This window comes from Hyla sarda, chromosome 6 (assembly GCF_029499605.1).
Source record: "Hyla sarda isolate aHylSar1 chromosome 6, aHylSar1.hap1, whole genome shotgun sequence".
Classification (NCBI taxonomy): Eukaryota; Metazoa; Chordata; class Amphibia; order Anura; family Hylidae; genus Hyla; species Hyla sarda.
The window spans coordinates 167,803,531-167,818,688 of NC_079194.1; the positions used below are offsets into that span (position 1 = coordinate 167,803,531).

At 42.2% G+C, this 15,158-nt stretch overlaps 2 protein-coding genes across 9 annotated transcripts in view; one reads left to right on the forward strand and one right to left on the reverse strand.

Moving 5' to 3' along the window:
- CEP89 (centrosomal protein 89) overlaps positions 1-15,158 on the reverse strand; it is a 256,966-nt gene that overhangs the window by 53,235 nt on the left and 188,573 nt on the right. The window contains exon 17 of one of the 4 annotated variants that reach the window (XR_008845109.1): positions 2,423-2,623. The exons of the other annotated variants lie outside the window; for them this stretch is intronic. The gene's annotated coding sequence lies outside the window, so the exon portion shown is untranslated. The remainder of the gene's footprint in view (positions 1-2,422; positions 2,624-15,158) is intronic. 4 annotated transcript variants of the gene reach the window in all.
- Positions 1-15,158, forward strand: part of LOC130276416 (E3 ubiquitin-protein ligase RNF182-like) — a 91,473-nt gene that overhangs the window by 41,429 nt on the left and 34,886 nt on the right. For 4 of the 5 annotated variants that reach the window (XR_008845110.1, XM_056525765.1, XM_056525766.1 and 1 more), the window contains one exon: positions 2,464-2,618. The exons of the other annotated variant lie outside the window; for it this stretch is intronic. The gene's annotated coding sequence lies outside the window, so the exon portion shown is untranslated. The remainder of the gene's footprint in view (positions 1-2,463; positions 2,619-15,158) is intronic. 5 annotated transcript variants of the gene reach the window in all.

Sequence of the window (15,158 nt, forward strand, 5' to 3'; positions counted from 1 at the left end):
GACGGGTGTTGGATGCATCATGATATATGTTTTCAATTGCAGATTTGTTTATATAGTGGGGTCTGCTGGTGATCGCAGCATCAAGATTTGTACCATAATCATTTATTCGCTTCTCAAATCATCATACATTTCTTGGTACGTGGTTAGTCTTTAGTTCTTTTTGACATCTGTTGAATGCATCATCATACATATTCCTCTATTACACTTTGTTGAAGTGTATTGGCAACTTCACATAGTTGGGTCTATTGGTGTCCACAGCAGCAAGATTCATCCCATATTTGCATACTCCTATATTCATTGTCATCATACGTTTTCTGGTACATACTTAATTTTAAGTTCATTCATAATGACTGAGGGATGTATCATAACATACGCAGATTCGTTCAAGTGAGTGGTTATTGATATTCGGTTAAGCATGATTCACCATTTTGCATTCCACATCATCTTACATTGCTGGTACGTGTTTTTAATTCTCTTATCTGCTTTCTGACTGCAATTACATACCTATTTCTTTAGTTGCAGGATTCTTGGGATTTGTCATATTCTCTCCTAGTATCCTTTTATGATTGTGACTTTAGGTTTTGAATCTCAACGGTAGGTGTTTAGTGGTTTAGTTATAGGCAGTTGGGTTAAGGTTCTAGTTGCATTAATATTGGTTTGTTACTATTGTAGTTCCAGGCTGTACAGCGTCATATCACCTTCTGGGTAAGGGATACTTATTTTGGTTCCTTGGTAGTCGCCTCATGAAGCCAACATGTCTGAGTTGAGATTACTTCATGGATTACGGTGCACTAGTATTCACGGTAGTTTCACATACCCTGTTAGGTACAGGTTGAGGTTACAGAATATGGTCATGGGCAATTGGGTGCACCTTGTTCACTTGTTATTTAACAGGGCTTGTGCCGTCTACAAGTCGCTTCAGTTGTCATTTGCTATCTAATCCAACACGCCTTCGGATTAGTTGTTTTGCTTATTCAGGTTAGTCACCAGGTGAGTAGGTGCAGGTAGGCTACAACTTGGTGGTTGTCACGTAATTCAATTGTTTACACAATGTTGGTAGTTAGGATTGAAGTTTAGACAAATTTTTTCTTTATTTTGGGGTTGTTGTTTTTTTTTTTACACAATGTCTCACGCCTCTGACATAGAAGATTCCGCCTCAGTTATGGAAAATGTGGCCAGGTCCTCGGAACAGGCTAATGTTCCTTTCCTAAGGAGTTGGATCATACCCAAGATAACAGCAGAACTTGTGAAGAGAGGAATTCCCTTTCCGGCCTCAGCCAGGAAGGCAGAACTTTATAGATTATTGATGGCAGATTCTGCTGGTCACTCTAGCGAGGAAGTGTCTATGAATACCTTGCATACCTTTCTAACACAACTTCATGCCCTTATCAATATTATTTCTTACAACATGTTCGACATGCAGACCAGGGTGGAAGCTTTGGAAAGTAGCAACACGTCTGTTGCCTTTCCTAATAAAATTTCTGATAATAAATGGTTCCGATAAAAACTACAGATCACAGCACATAAGATTACCCTCATACATCCCTGTATATGGAAAATTGGAGTTATAGGGGTCAGATGGGGGAGGGGGGGGGGGGGCGCAATTTTCTGGGCTTGCCTCAGGTGTAAAAGGAGCTAGCTACAGCTCTCCCGCCGCTAATAGCCTGGCATGCTGCGATCGCCGTGGCCGCTATTAAACCATTAGATCACCGCTGTCTAAGTTGACAGCAGTGTCTAAAGGGATCTTATATCCATCCCTGGTGGTCTAGTGGGGTGGATCGTGCTATTTTGGTTGAAATTATTTAATCTACCAGGACAAGTGGATTTTCTTGAGGGACAAGTAGATTGTGTTCCGCTTTAGTCCCTTGGACAAGTAGTTTTTTTTTTATTTCCACACCCCTGCAGTGGTTCTAAAATCCAAAGATGTGAGGTTGAATAGGAAGCTATCGCTATCTGAGTTTATTATGGCATTTAGCATCTTCCGTGACATTATCTGCACTTTTTAGCCTGAGAGAAGAGAGGAGCTTGATCACTATCTATACAAGGTTACAGAATTGTGTCATAAATATGGTGGACACACTTTCTATGATTGGATCATAGATAATTTTCACCCAAGGCGGCTGCAGCTTTAAACCAATTCAATTACACCGTAAACTGGGCAGTTGTTGACACAGAATTTTTTTGTTAACACTTCGCTGGTCTTAAAGCTCCTGTATGTGCTAGGTGCCAGTCCAGTACTCATACAACAGAATGGTGCAATTCAGATAATTCAGATCCTGTAGACAGTCAGCCTAGTACGTCGGGCACCAGCCAACCTAAGTCTCAGAAAGTTTCAGGTCTAGTGGACAAATTGGGGCGACCAATCAGTTTTCTGGGAAAATCACAAATCTGTAATAACTACAACTATACAGCCTGCAATTACCGTAAGTGCAGACTGCTTCATATTTGTTCCATCTGTTTCAGAGCTCACCCCAAGACCGCCTGTTCCCAGAAAATGGAAAAACCATGACTAGGCGTGCTGAATGTAGAGTTCCTGGGTTGGTTTCTGGAGGACAACCCAGATCAACGATTTGACCAGTCAATCCGGAATCCACGTTGGTCTGGTGGCCCTTCCTGAGGTAACCTATGAGTGCATGAATTTACAATCAGCATTAGCAGACCCAAATTCAGTGTTTGCCCTTATTCAGACGGAGGTAGACAAGGGATTTATATTAGGACCTTTTGCATCTTCTCCATTTGATACATGGAGAGTAAATCCCATTGGCCTGGTCACAGGTAAATTCTCCAATAAAAAGAGATTAATACAGTCATGGCCGTAAATGTTGCCACCCCTGAAATTTTTCTAGAAAATTAAGTATTTCTCACAGAAAAGGATTGCAGTAACACATTTGCTATACACATGTTTATTCCCTTTGTGTGTATTGGAACTAAACCAAAAAAGGGAGGAAAAAAAGCAAATTGGACATAATGTCACACCAAGCTCCAAAAATGGTCTGGACAAAATGAACTTTAACTTAATGTTTGGTTAACCCTTAACTTAATATTTGGTTGCACCTTTGGAAAAAAATTAACTGAAATCAGTCGCTTCCTATAACCATCAATAAGCTTCTTACATGTTAGGATTTATTTCTCCCTGTGATCAGTCAACTCCAGCCGTGTTGATTAGCAGACAGATTCTCTACTTGTAAGAGAACATCCACCTGTATCAATACATGTGCATTAAGCACATGTATTGATACAGGTGGATGTTCTCTTACAAGTAGAGAAACAGCTCTGCAGAAGAAAATCATACCCCAAAATAGATTACAGACCATTTATATGGCAACACTAAGTAGAAGCTTATTGGCTAAGAAAACCCCGATGTATAACTATTACCAATCACAGGGTTCCTTTACATTTTCTTCCTTATCATAGAAAAAGCTTGTTATCCAACAAAAGCCTCATTATTTACCAAGGTCATTTGGATAGTTTTCGAGCATCACAGGGCGCTGGCCAGGACTAGGACAATGGTTAATTGAAACTAGATAAAACCGGCCAAAAGCATCTAAAGTTAGTCAATATATATACATATATATACAGAGAACATAGATATCAAAATATAAATTTACTAACATTACTCCTCCAGAATATTGGACCACTCTTCCTTTGCAAACTGATCCAGGTCTCTCTTATTGGAAGAGCGCCTTTTCCCAACAGCAATTTTAAAGGGGTTATACACCATAAGGTGATTTTAGTACGTACCTGCCAGACAGTAATGGACATGCTTAGGAAGAATCTGCTCTTGTCTTGAGGCTAAATGGCTATATTGTGAGATTACCATAACGCTGTGGCTAGCTTTTTGTGAACTGGTATTTCCTATTTGAGTTTACTTCTTTTGCCTACAAATCCCATAATTTGATTTTCCTCCCTCCCACACATCAGCCACCCCACCCATTGAAACATAAATGAGCTGCATCCATTCAAAAGACCTGTAGTTTTTTTAATCAGGGTGCCTACAGCTTTTGCATTAGTTGTAGTTTGATCTCTCTCCCACCAAAGCCATCGCTCCACCCATTGAAGCAGACAGGCTCCCTCTGGTCACCTGACTAGTGAGTCAGGTATCGGCCGCATTGCAACCTGGGAAAAATCTGAGACAACAGTAATTTTGTATGCTGTTAAAAGTAACTATTGTGGTGAAAATCACAGAAGAATTGTGGAACCACCATCACACACACAGGTACAGACACTATATTATAAACTACACTAACTTTACAGCCCCTGTAGCATAGTCAAAAAAAATTCATGTAAGATTCCCTTTAAGATCTCTCCACAGGTGTTCAATGAAATTTAGATCTGGACTCATTGCGGGCCACTTCAGAACTCTCCAGTGCTTTGTTGCCATCCATTTCTGGGTGCTTTTTGACGTATGTTAGGGGTCATTGTCCTGCTGGAAGACCCAAGATCTCTGACACAAACCCAGCTTTCTGACACTCGGCTGTACAGTGTGACCCAAAATCCGTTGGTTGTCCTCAGATTTCATGATGCCTTGCACACATTCAAGGCACCCAGTGCCAGAGGCAGCAAAAGAACCCCGAAACATCATTGAACCTCCACCATATTTCATTGTAGGTACTGTGTTCAGTAGAATGATGTTCTTTACCAAAAAGCTCTATCTTGGTCTCATCTGTCCACAAGATGTTTCCCAGAAGGATTTTAGCTTACTCAAGTTAATTTTGGCAAAATGTAGTCTTGCTTTTTTATTTCTCTGTGTCAGCAGAGGGGTCCTCCTGGGTTCCCTGCCATAGCGTTTCCTTTCATTTAAATGTCGACGGCTAGTTCGCACTGACACTGAAGCTCCCTGAGCCTGCAGAACAGCTTGAATATCTTCGGAACTTGTTAGGGGCTGCTTATGCACCATCCAGACTATCCTGCGTTGACACCTTATATTAATTTTTCTCTTCCGGGGAGATTAGCTACAGTGGCATGGGTTGCAAACTTCTTGATAATGTTGCGCACTGTGGACAAAGGCAAATCTAGATCTCTGTAGATGGACTTGTAACCTTGAGATTGTTGATATTTTTCCATGCTTAGTGTTGCACACACAGACACACAATGCAAAGACTAAGTGAACTTCTCTCCTTTTTATCTGCTTCCAGGTGTGATTTTTACATTGCCCACACCTGTTACTTGCCCCAGGTGAGTTTAAAGGAGCATGAATCACATGCTTGAAACAATCTTATTTATCCCCAATTTTGAAAGGGTGCCAATAATTTTGTGCAGCCCATTTTTGGAGTTTGGTGTGACATTATGTCCAATTTGCTTTTTTTCCTCCCTTTTTTGGTTACGTTCCAGTACACACAAAGGGAAAATACATGTGTATAGCAAAACCTTTGTTACTGCAATCATTTTCTGTGAGAAAAACTTAATTTTCTAGAAAAATTTCAGGGGTGCCAACATTTACAGCCATGACTGTATATGACTTGTCCGCACCATATTCTTCTCCAGTAGCTAGTTTAAACTCCCTGATACCAGCCGAGGAATTTGGTTTAAAATACGCTTCCATCGATGAGGCCATAGCCATTATCTTGAGTATGGGGCAAGGAGCTTGGCTCTCCAAGGAGGACATATCTGATGCCTTCAAATTGCTCCCCATATTGCCCCAACTTTGGAAATGGCATTGCATCAGGTTGCAGGACATGTATTATTTTGCCATTAAAGGGGTATTCCAGGCCAAAACTTTTTTTAATATATCAACTGGCTCCGGAAAGTTAAACAGATTTGTAAATTACTTCTATTAAAAAATCTTAATCCTTCCAATAGTTATTAGCTTCTGAAGTTGAGTTTTTTTCTGTCTAACTGCTCTCTGATGACTCACGTCCCGGGAGCTGTGCAGTTCCTAAGGGGATATTCTCCCATCATGCACAGCTCCCATCATCATTGAGCAGTTAGACAGAAAACTTCAGAAGCTAATAACTATTGGAAGGATTAAGATTTTTTAATAGAAGTAATTTACAAATCTGTTTTACTTTCCGGAGCCAGTTGGCATATATAAAAAAAGGTTTTGCCTGGAATACCCCTTTAACCCCTTCCCGACCTATGACATACCTGTACGTCATGGGTGGCAAGGTGTTCCCGACCCATGACATACAGGTACGTCATGAACATTTTCACCGCTACTCGCGGCACCCCGCAGCGCCCGGTAAGATGGTGGCTATCACTGATAGCCAGCCATCTTACCGTGCGACCACGGGGGGTTTCGTCCCCCACCCCCCCCAGCGATAGCTGCTATCAGCTGGTCAAATCTGACTAGCTGATAGCAGCGTTTCGCTATGAAAATACTTAGCAGCGCGGTGTGTGAGTCCAGATCACGGGGATCGGGACACACACCGCTCTGCTAAGTGTCCCTGTCCCGTCCCCCGGCGTCACTTACCCATCGGAGCGGTGTCCCGAGCGGTCCCGGCGTCCTCCGTGCGGTCCCGGCGTCCTCCATGCGGTCCTGGCTGCGCTGCGTCCCGGCGGTGAGTTTCCGGCAGCAGGGCGGCATCTTCATTGGCAGCAGTGAGATCGCCGTAAAGCGATCTCACTGCTGCCTCTGAGAGTTTCAAAACTGCAACTCCCAGCATGCCCAGACAGCCTTTGGCTTTCTGGGCATGCTGGGAGTTGTAGTTTTGCAACATCTGGAGGTCCACAGTTTGGAGACCACTGTATAATGGTCTCCAATCTGTGCTCTTCCAGATGTTGCAAAACTACAAATCTCAGCATGCTCAGTCTGTCCAGGCATGCTGGGAGTTGTAGTTCTCTAACATCTGGAAGAGCACAGATTGGAGACCATTATACAGTGGTCTCCAAACTGTGGACCTCCAGATGTTGCAAAACTACAACTCCCAGCATGCCCAGACTGCCCAGGCATGCTGGAAGTTGTAGTTCAGCAACATCTGATCCTTCAGATATTGCCGAACTACAACTTCCAGCATGCCTTGGCAGTCTGGGCATGCTGGGAGTTGTAGTTTTGCAACATCTGGAGGCACACTAGTTGGGAAACATTGTCCGTTTCCTACCTCAGTGCCTCCAGCTGTTGCAATTGTTGCAAAACTATAACTCCCAGCATGCACTGACAGACCATGCATGCTGGGAGTTGTAGTTTTGCAACAGCTGGAGGCACACTGGTTTGGAAACACTAAGTTTGGTTGCAAAACACTTGAAAGTTTATTACTTAACTTAGTGTTTCCAAACCAGTGTTCCTCCAGCTGTTGCAAAACTACAACTCCCAGCATGCACGGACAGCCAAAGGGCATGCTCGGAGTTTGTACAGGGTACACTCACATGGGCGGAGGTTTACAGTGAGTGCTGCAAGTTTGAGATGGCGCAAATTTTGCGCTGCAGCTCAAACTTCCAGCGGCAAACTTGCTGTGAACCTCTGCCCATGTGACTGTACCCTAAAAACACTACACTACACTGACACTAACCTAAAATAAAAAGTAAAAAACACTACATATACACATACCCCTACACAGCCCCCCTCCCCCCAAAAAATGAAAAACGTCTGGTACGCTACTGTTTCCAAAACGGAGCCTCCAGCTGTTGCAAAATAATAACTCCCAGTATTGCCGGACAGCCATTGACTGTCCAGGCATGCTGGGAGTTTTGCAACAGCTGGAGGCACCCTGTTTGAGAATCACTGGCGTAGAATACCCCTATGTCCACCCCTATGCAAATCCCTAATTTAGTCCTCAAATGCACATGGCGCTCTCTCACTTTGGAGCCCTGTCGTATTTCAGGGCAACAGTTTTGGGACACATATGGGGTATCGCCGTACTCGGGAGAAATTGCCTTACAAATTTTGGGGGGCTTTTTCTTCTTTAACCCCTTATGAAAAGGTGAAGTTGGGGTCTACACCAGCATGTTAGTGTAAAAAAATAAATTTTTTACACTGACATGCTGGTGTTGCCCTATACTTTTCATTTTCACAAGAGGTAAAAGGGAAAAAAGACCCTCTAAATTTGTAACGCAATTTCTCCTGAGTACGGAGATACCCCATATGTGGGCGCAAAGTGCTCTGGGGGCGCACAACAAGGCCCAGAAGGGAGAGTGCACCATGTACATTTGAGGCGATTTGCACAGGGGTGGCTGATTGTTACAGCAGTTCTGACAAACGCAAAACAATAAATATCCATATGTGACCCCATTTTGGAAACTACACCCCTCACGGAATGTAATAAGGGGTGCAGTGAGCATTTACACCCCACTGGTGTATGACAGATTTTTGGAACAGTGGTCTGTGAAAATGAAAAATAAAATTTTTGATTTGCACAGTCCACCGTTTCAAATATCTGTCAAACGCCAGTGGGGTGTAAATGCTCACTGCACCCCTTATTACATTCCATGAGGGGTATAGTTTCCAAAATGGGGTCACATGTGGGGGGGTCCACTGTTCTGGCACCATAGGGGCTTCCTAAATGGGACATGCCCCCCAAAAACCCTTTCAGAAAAACTCACTCTCCAAAATCCCATTGTCGCTCCTTCCCTTCTGAGCCCTCTACTGCGCCCACCGAACATTTTACATACGCATATGAGGTATTTCCTTACTCGAAAGAAATTGGGTTACAAATTTTAGGGTGATTTCTCTCCTTTTACCCCTTGTAAAAATTAAAAAATTGGGTCTACAAGAAAATGCGAGTGTAAAAAATGAAGATTTAGAATTTTCTCCTTCACTTTGCTGCTATTCCTGTGAAACACCTAAAGGGTTAAAACACTTACTGAATGTCATTTTGAATACTTTGGGGGGTGCAGTTTTTATAATGGGGTCATTTATGGGGTATTTCTAATATGAAGATCCTTAAAATCCACTTCCAACCTGAACTGGGCCCTGAAAAATTAAGATTTTGAAAATCTTGAGAAAAATTGGAAAATTGCTGCGGAACTTTGAAGCCCTCTGATGTCTTCCAAAAGTAAAAACTTGTCAATTTTTTAATGCAAACACAAAGTAGACATATTGTATATGTGAATCAATATGTAATTTATTTGGAATATCCATTTTCCTTTCAAGCAGAGACTTTCAAAGTTAGAAAAATGCTAAATTTTCAAAATTTTCATGAAATTTTTAGATTTTTTACCAAGAAAGGAAGCAAATATCAGTGAAATTTTACCGATAAAATAAAGTAGAATATGTCACGAAAAAACAATCTCGGAATCAGAATGATAAGTAAAAGCATTCCAAAGTTATTAATGTTTAAAGTGACAGTGGTCAGATTTTCAAAAAATGCCCAGGTCATGAAGGTGAAAATGGGCTGGGTCATGAAGGGGTTAAGTTAACTTTTGGGGCAAGAAGTAGCCCCCTTGCTTTTTAATAGGTTTGCTAATGCGTTACATTGGATACTTGAAAATAGGTTTCCTTGTGACCACATTATCCATTATCTTGATGATTTTTTTTGCTTATCGAGCCTGCATACAAGTTTCCGAGAGATTTGGACATATTGCTGGCTGTTTTGGAACAGTTAGAAGTTCCGGTGTCTCCAAAAAAGGTTAAAGGTCCTACGAAGGTGATCACGTTTTTAGGTGTGGCGCTCGATTCACAAAAAATGGAGGCAAGGCTTCCATTGGATAAATTAGTCAGGATCAGAGCTGCAATTCATAAGCTGAGAAGTTGTCCACATGTTACCAAGATTGAACTACAGTCCATTCTTGTAATGCTGAATTTTGCCACGCGCATCATCCCACAGGGTTGAACATTCATATCATGCCTGATTGTCATCAGCGCCTGAGCAAAACAGCATCATCCGGTAAAATGAAAGGGCGATGACAGATTTGAGAATGTGGGAATTGGAATGGCATCTCTTTTTTCATTCCAAAAGTTTGTGATCAATCTCCTAAGATTTTCTCTAATGCATCTTCAACTCTAGGGTTTACAGCTATTTTGGGAAAAAACACTGGTTAGCCAGCCCGTGGCCGCGAGAAGTCATCTAGATGGGCTTGAGCGGAATTCTGCACTATTCGAATTATACCCCATTGTAGCTGCTGCCCAGGTTTGGGAACATGCATGGAGAAAATCCACAGTTTTGTTTCTATCAGACAATGCGGCCACTGTGGATATATTGCTTAAAGGTAGATCAAAATGTCCTGAAGTTATGTATTTAGCTAGAAGACTTGTATGGCTTTTGCTTCACTACAGCTTAAATTTCACATGCGTACATATTAGTGGAGTGCAGAATGTAGCAGCGGACGCTTTATCCAGACGCAATTTCTCACTTTTCTTTCAGGTGATGCCAGGGGCCGATGTAGCAGGGGCTCAGATCCCGTCATATCTTTCTCTGATCCTGAATTAGTCAAGCATTTTCGGGTAGCTAAACAGCTTGTCAGGGATTCCCTGTCTCCTAACACTCGGAAGGTTTATAATACGGCCTGGAATACATTCCAGAAGTTTCATCGTAATTTCCCTGAGGGGGATTTACATTCAGTGGCTTTTGTTTTAGCTTTCATTGGATTTTACACGCTACCCTACCCTATCTAGTTGGAATCATTACTTGTCCTTAATTAGCCCAGATAGAGATTCCTTGTTTACTTCACGCATGGTCAAGGCAGCGTTGAAAGGTATACAGAAAGGGGAGGTGCCGAAGAGTCCCACTAGACAGCCAATCTCAGGGGACTTGTTTAGGAAATTATCTGCTAATACTCCTTTTGGCATGCAGTAGCCCCTTCCTTAAGATTCATAGCCCCTTCCTTAAAGGGGTACTCCGGCGCTAAGACATCTTTACCCCTATCCAAAAGGATAGGGGATAAGATGCCTGATCGCGGGGGTCCCGCCGATGGGGACCCCCGTGATCTTCCACGCCGCACCCCGCTAGATTCAGCCCTTGGAGCGTGCTAGCTCCGGGTCTGATTACTGGCGATCATGGGGACGGATCATAGTGACGTCACGCTCCGCCCCCTCAATGCAAGCCAATGGGAGGGGGCGTGGCAGCTGTCAGCAGCCCCAGATCTGCCAGCAATGGCGGACATCAGCGATTGTGCTAATGTCTGCCATTAACCCTTCAGATGCTGTAATCAATACAGACAGCACTTAAAATGGCTGATCTGATCACCCAAAGCAGTGCTGCAAGGATCAAATCAGCAAAGATGATAGACTGAGGTCTTCTCCCTTGCCTCCGTCCATCTCCCGGGGTCTTCTGCACTGATCTGCCTTCCAGCAGACCAGAGCAGAAGATTTCCAATAATACTGATCATTGCTATGCCTTATGCATAGTATGGAACAGTATTAGAATCTAATGAATGCTATAAATAGTCCCCTATGAGGAGTTTAAAATAAATGTAAAAAAAAAAAGCTTTAAAAAAAAAGGGAAAAACATTTGAAAAAGCCCCTCCACAATAAAGTTTTAAATCACCCCCTTTTCCCTATAATACAAAAAAGCGCAAAAAACTATAAATAAAACGTATTTGGTATCGTCATGTGCGTAAATGTCCGAACTATAAAAATATAATGTTAATGATCCCCCACAGCGAACGTAAAAAAAAAAAATTATCTAAAATTTCAGCTTTTTTGTCACATCAAACTGCTAATTTTTTTTATTTTTATTTTTTATAAAAAACTATCATAAAGTCACATACAGTAGAATCTCCCAATAGTGGACACACATGGGGGGGGGAAAAAAGTGTCCACTATTGAGAGATGTTCAATATTGGGAAAAAACTTCCAAAAATCTTTCTAAATGACTGAATATTTTACTGTATTCAATCAATCATCTCCCCCATGACACTTTATTCCCCCTTTTGATCCCTACAATGTCACTTAATTCTTCCCCCTTTGAGCCATTTAATTCCCCTTGTACCCTGTGCTGCTTTATTCCCTTTGTGCCAAATCATCCCCCCTGTTCCATTTAATTCCTCCTCTGTGCAAATTCATCAACCCCTCTTTACCACCCCCTGTGCCATTTCATGCCCCTTTATCCCCCTATGCCACTTTCTTTCCCCTGTGCCAAATTATCCCCTCCTTACCCCTTGTGCCACATCACTTCCCCCCCCCCCCCCCCCACGCTGCTGTTCTTCTTACCTGGCCAGCAGGCTCTGTTGCAGGGGCTCTCAGTGGATTTGATGTTCTCCAGACGTCCTGCACTCACTGAGAACAGCAGCATTGGCTGAAGGCACTGATAAGGGACGTCAGGAGCGTTAATGGTCAGTTCCCAAAGCCGCCGCTGTTCACAGCCTCTCAGTGAGTGGAGCGTAGAGGATGTCAGGAGAACGTCAAATCCGCTGAGAGCGCCTGCACCTGCTTGCCAGGTAAGAAGAAAAACAAGGGCAGGGAGGAAGGGGAAAACTAATGAGGCACAAGGGGTGAGGGGGTGATTTGACACAGGGGAAATAAAGTGGCAAAGGAAGATACAGAGAGATAAAATGGCACGGGGGGGTTAAAGAGGGGATGAGGAATTTTCATAGAGGGTAATAAAGGTGTAATGAAATAACACAGGGGGATCAAGGGTAAATGATGTGGCACAGGAAGTTATAAAAAAAGGGAATATGATTTTGCAGTGGGGGGGGTACACAAATTATGCGGCCGGTGGAAGTGCAGTGCCTGTGCTGGGGAGCCTGGGCCCCTTACTGGGGCATTGGCTGTACCCCCTAAAGGCAGACCTGTGTACAAGGTAGGGCTGGCACATAAGCTAGGTTGTCCCCTATTAGGAGCGTTTTATCCCCTGTTGGGTGTGTTTTGTGCCCTATTAGGAGTGTTTTGTCCCCTATTGGGAGTGTTTTATCCCCTATTGAGTGTGTCCGCATCCGCTATTGGGAATGTCCCCTATTTGGAGGGTGCAAATACATTAAGTCTTATGGGACTCTGCCGGAGAATGAAAAACTGTGTGCTACTGGGAGGTGTCCCCTATTGGGAGGTGTCCACTAAGGGAGATTATACTGTATACACAAATCATGGTGCGAAAAATGAGCCCTCATACATCCCTAAATTCTGAAAAATAAAGTTAGAGGTGGTCAAAATAGGGCAGTTTTAAACATACTGATTTTGTAAAAAAAAGTTTGAGATTTTTTAAAAGCAATATAATAATAGAATTATAATATATGTAATCAATGTATGTAAACCATGGGTATCATTTTAATCGTATTGACCCAGGAAATAAAGAAAACATAAAATTTTAGCCGTAAAGTGTATAACGTGAAAACAAAACCCCTCCAAATTTGCTAAATAATGATTTTTGTTTAAATTTCCTTACACAAAAAAAAAATTCTGGGTTTACCATACATTTTAGGGTAAAATGAGTGATGTCATTACAAAGTACAACTGGTCATGCAAAAACAAGCCATCATATGGGTCTGTCAATGGAAAGAGTTATGTTTTTTTTAGAAGGTGAGGAGGAAAAAAAAAAACGAAAAAATTAAATTGGCTGTGTCCATAAAGAGTACCAATCATTATCTAAACTCTCCCTAATTCCCCCCCCCCCCCCCAATATGTCCCTGACTCATTGACACTATTCCTGTGTTTCTTTTAATTCAAAACCCCCTCTTTGTACCTGATTTATTGTCTTCTTGGCTGCTCATTGAGCCATCCTAGTGTGAGGGAGGAAGGGGGCATGGCTGTGATCACAGCACAGCTCGCAGCTTTGAGTCATCTCTCTGTTTACAACTGCACATTCAGAGAGAAGAAAGATCGGAGCTCAGATAGTAAAATGAATGGGGGCATGCACTGCCCTTACAAAAAGATAGCCCTTCCTGTTCTGTAACGTTACCAGATTAAAAAAATTCCCTTTAACCCCTTAAGAACGCAGGGCGTACCTGTACGCCCTGAGTCTGCTCCCTTTCTATAACGCGGGGAGAAACCATTGATCAATGTAAAAGATCAGTGTGTGCAGTGTTATAGCCCCCTCTGGAAGCTATAACATAGCAAAAAAAAAGAAAAGTGAGAAAATAAAAGTTAATAAAGCTCATTTAACCCCTTAACTAATAAAAGTTTGAATCACCCCCTTTTCCCATTTAAAAAAAACAAACAGTGAAAATAAAAATATGTGGTATCGCCGCGTGCGGAAATATCCAAATTATAAAAATACATAGTTAATTAAACCGCATGGTTAATGGCATACGCGCAGATAAATTCCAAAGTCCAAAAGAGCGTAATTTTGGTCACTTTTTATATCATGAAAAAATTAATAAAAAGCGATCAAAAAATAAGCCATCATTTGGATTTTTAGGTGCAAAATTGAAAGGGTTATGATTTTTAAAAAGTAAGGAGGAAAAACAAAAGTGCAAAAATGGAAAAGCTCTCAGTCCTTAAGGGGTTAAAGTGTGTTAAATGATCCACAGAGTGATGCCTTGGTAACTCAGTGGCCATAGCTAAAATTGTAAGATTTTTTTAAATTAAATATAGGGATATGGAAAATTACCATTACATTTATTTTGGCCATGGGTGGATTTTTGGGGGACATAAATTATTCTATAGACTACTAATGCAAAATTAGAATTTGACCTGCCCAGTGGTGACAGCTAATGACCCATTGCCAGTACGGAAGATTCATTCCTTTTTATCTGAAAATTCCAAAAGGCATCCCCACCCTGGGTCTAAGCTTGCTGTACATATTAAGCCTTTCATGCATTACTCAGAATGGTTAAGTCACACAGCAGGGGCCCAGTACGTCACGGTAGGCAGCATGTCATTATTGTGACAGTCTTGAGGATTGCAAGTGACAGCCCACAAGTGCCCTACTGCCATTATGTCTTCACAAAGGCTGTAGCCTTTTGCAGATTGAAGAATCTATTTGCATGTGCTGGCAGATACTAAAGATAAATACACAAGACTGCTGTACCAATATGTGAAATAAACTATAGAAACTGGGCAATTAACATAAAATGGGGGGGGGGGGGGGTTAAAGGACATACTGTAAATCAGGCACTTGATTCTCTTGTTGCTATGTTAGAACAACCCCTCCCACCCCCCCACCCCCCAAAAAAAGGCCAATTTGATGCATAAGTGTCTAAAATCCTATGAATAGACATGCTGAGGCATTTACAATATGTATCTCTCTGTTTTCAGTCTTCCCAGATTGTGGGAATGGTTACAGTGTGTTAACAGACTGAAATGAAAAAAATCATTGTGTGTTTTAGAGAATAATTTAACATATATTGGGGGCGTGGCTTGGTGCTGACCGAGATGGCCACACATTTGGATCGCTCCTGCTCTGCTGGCCACG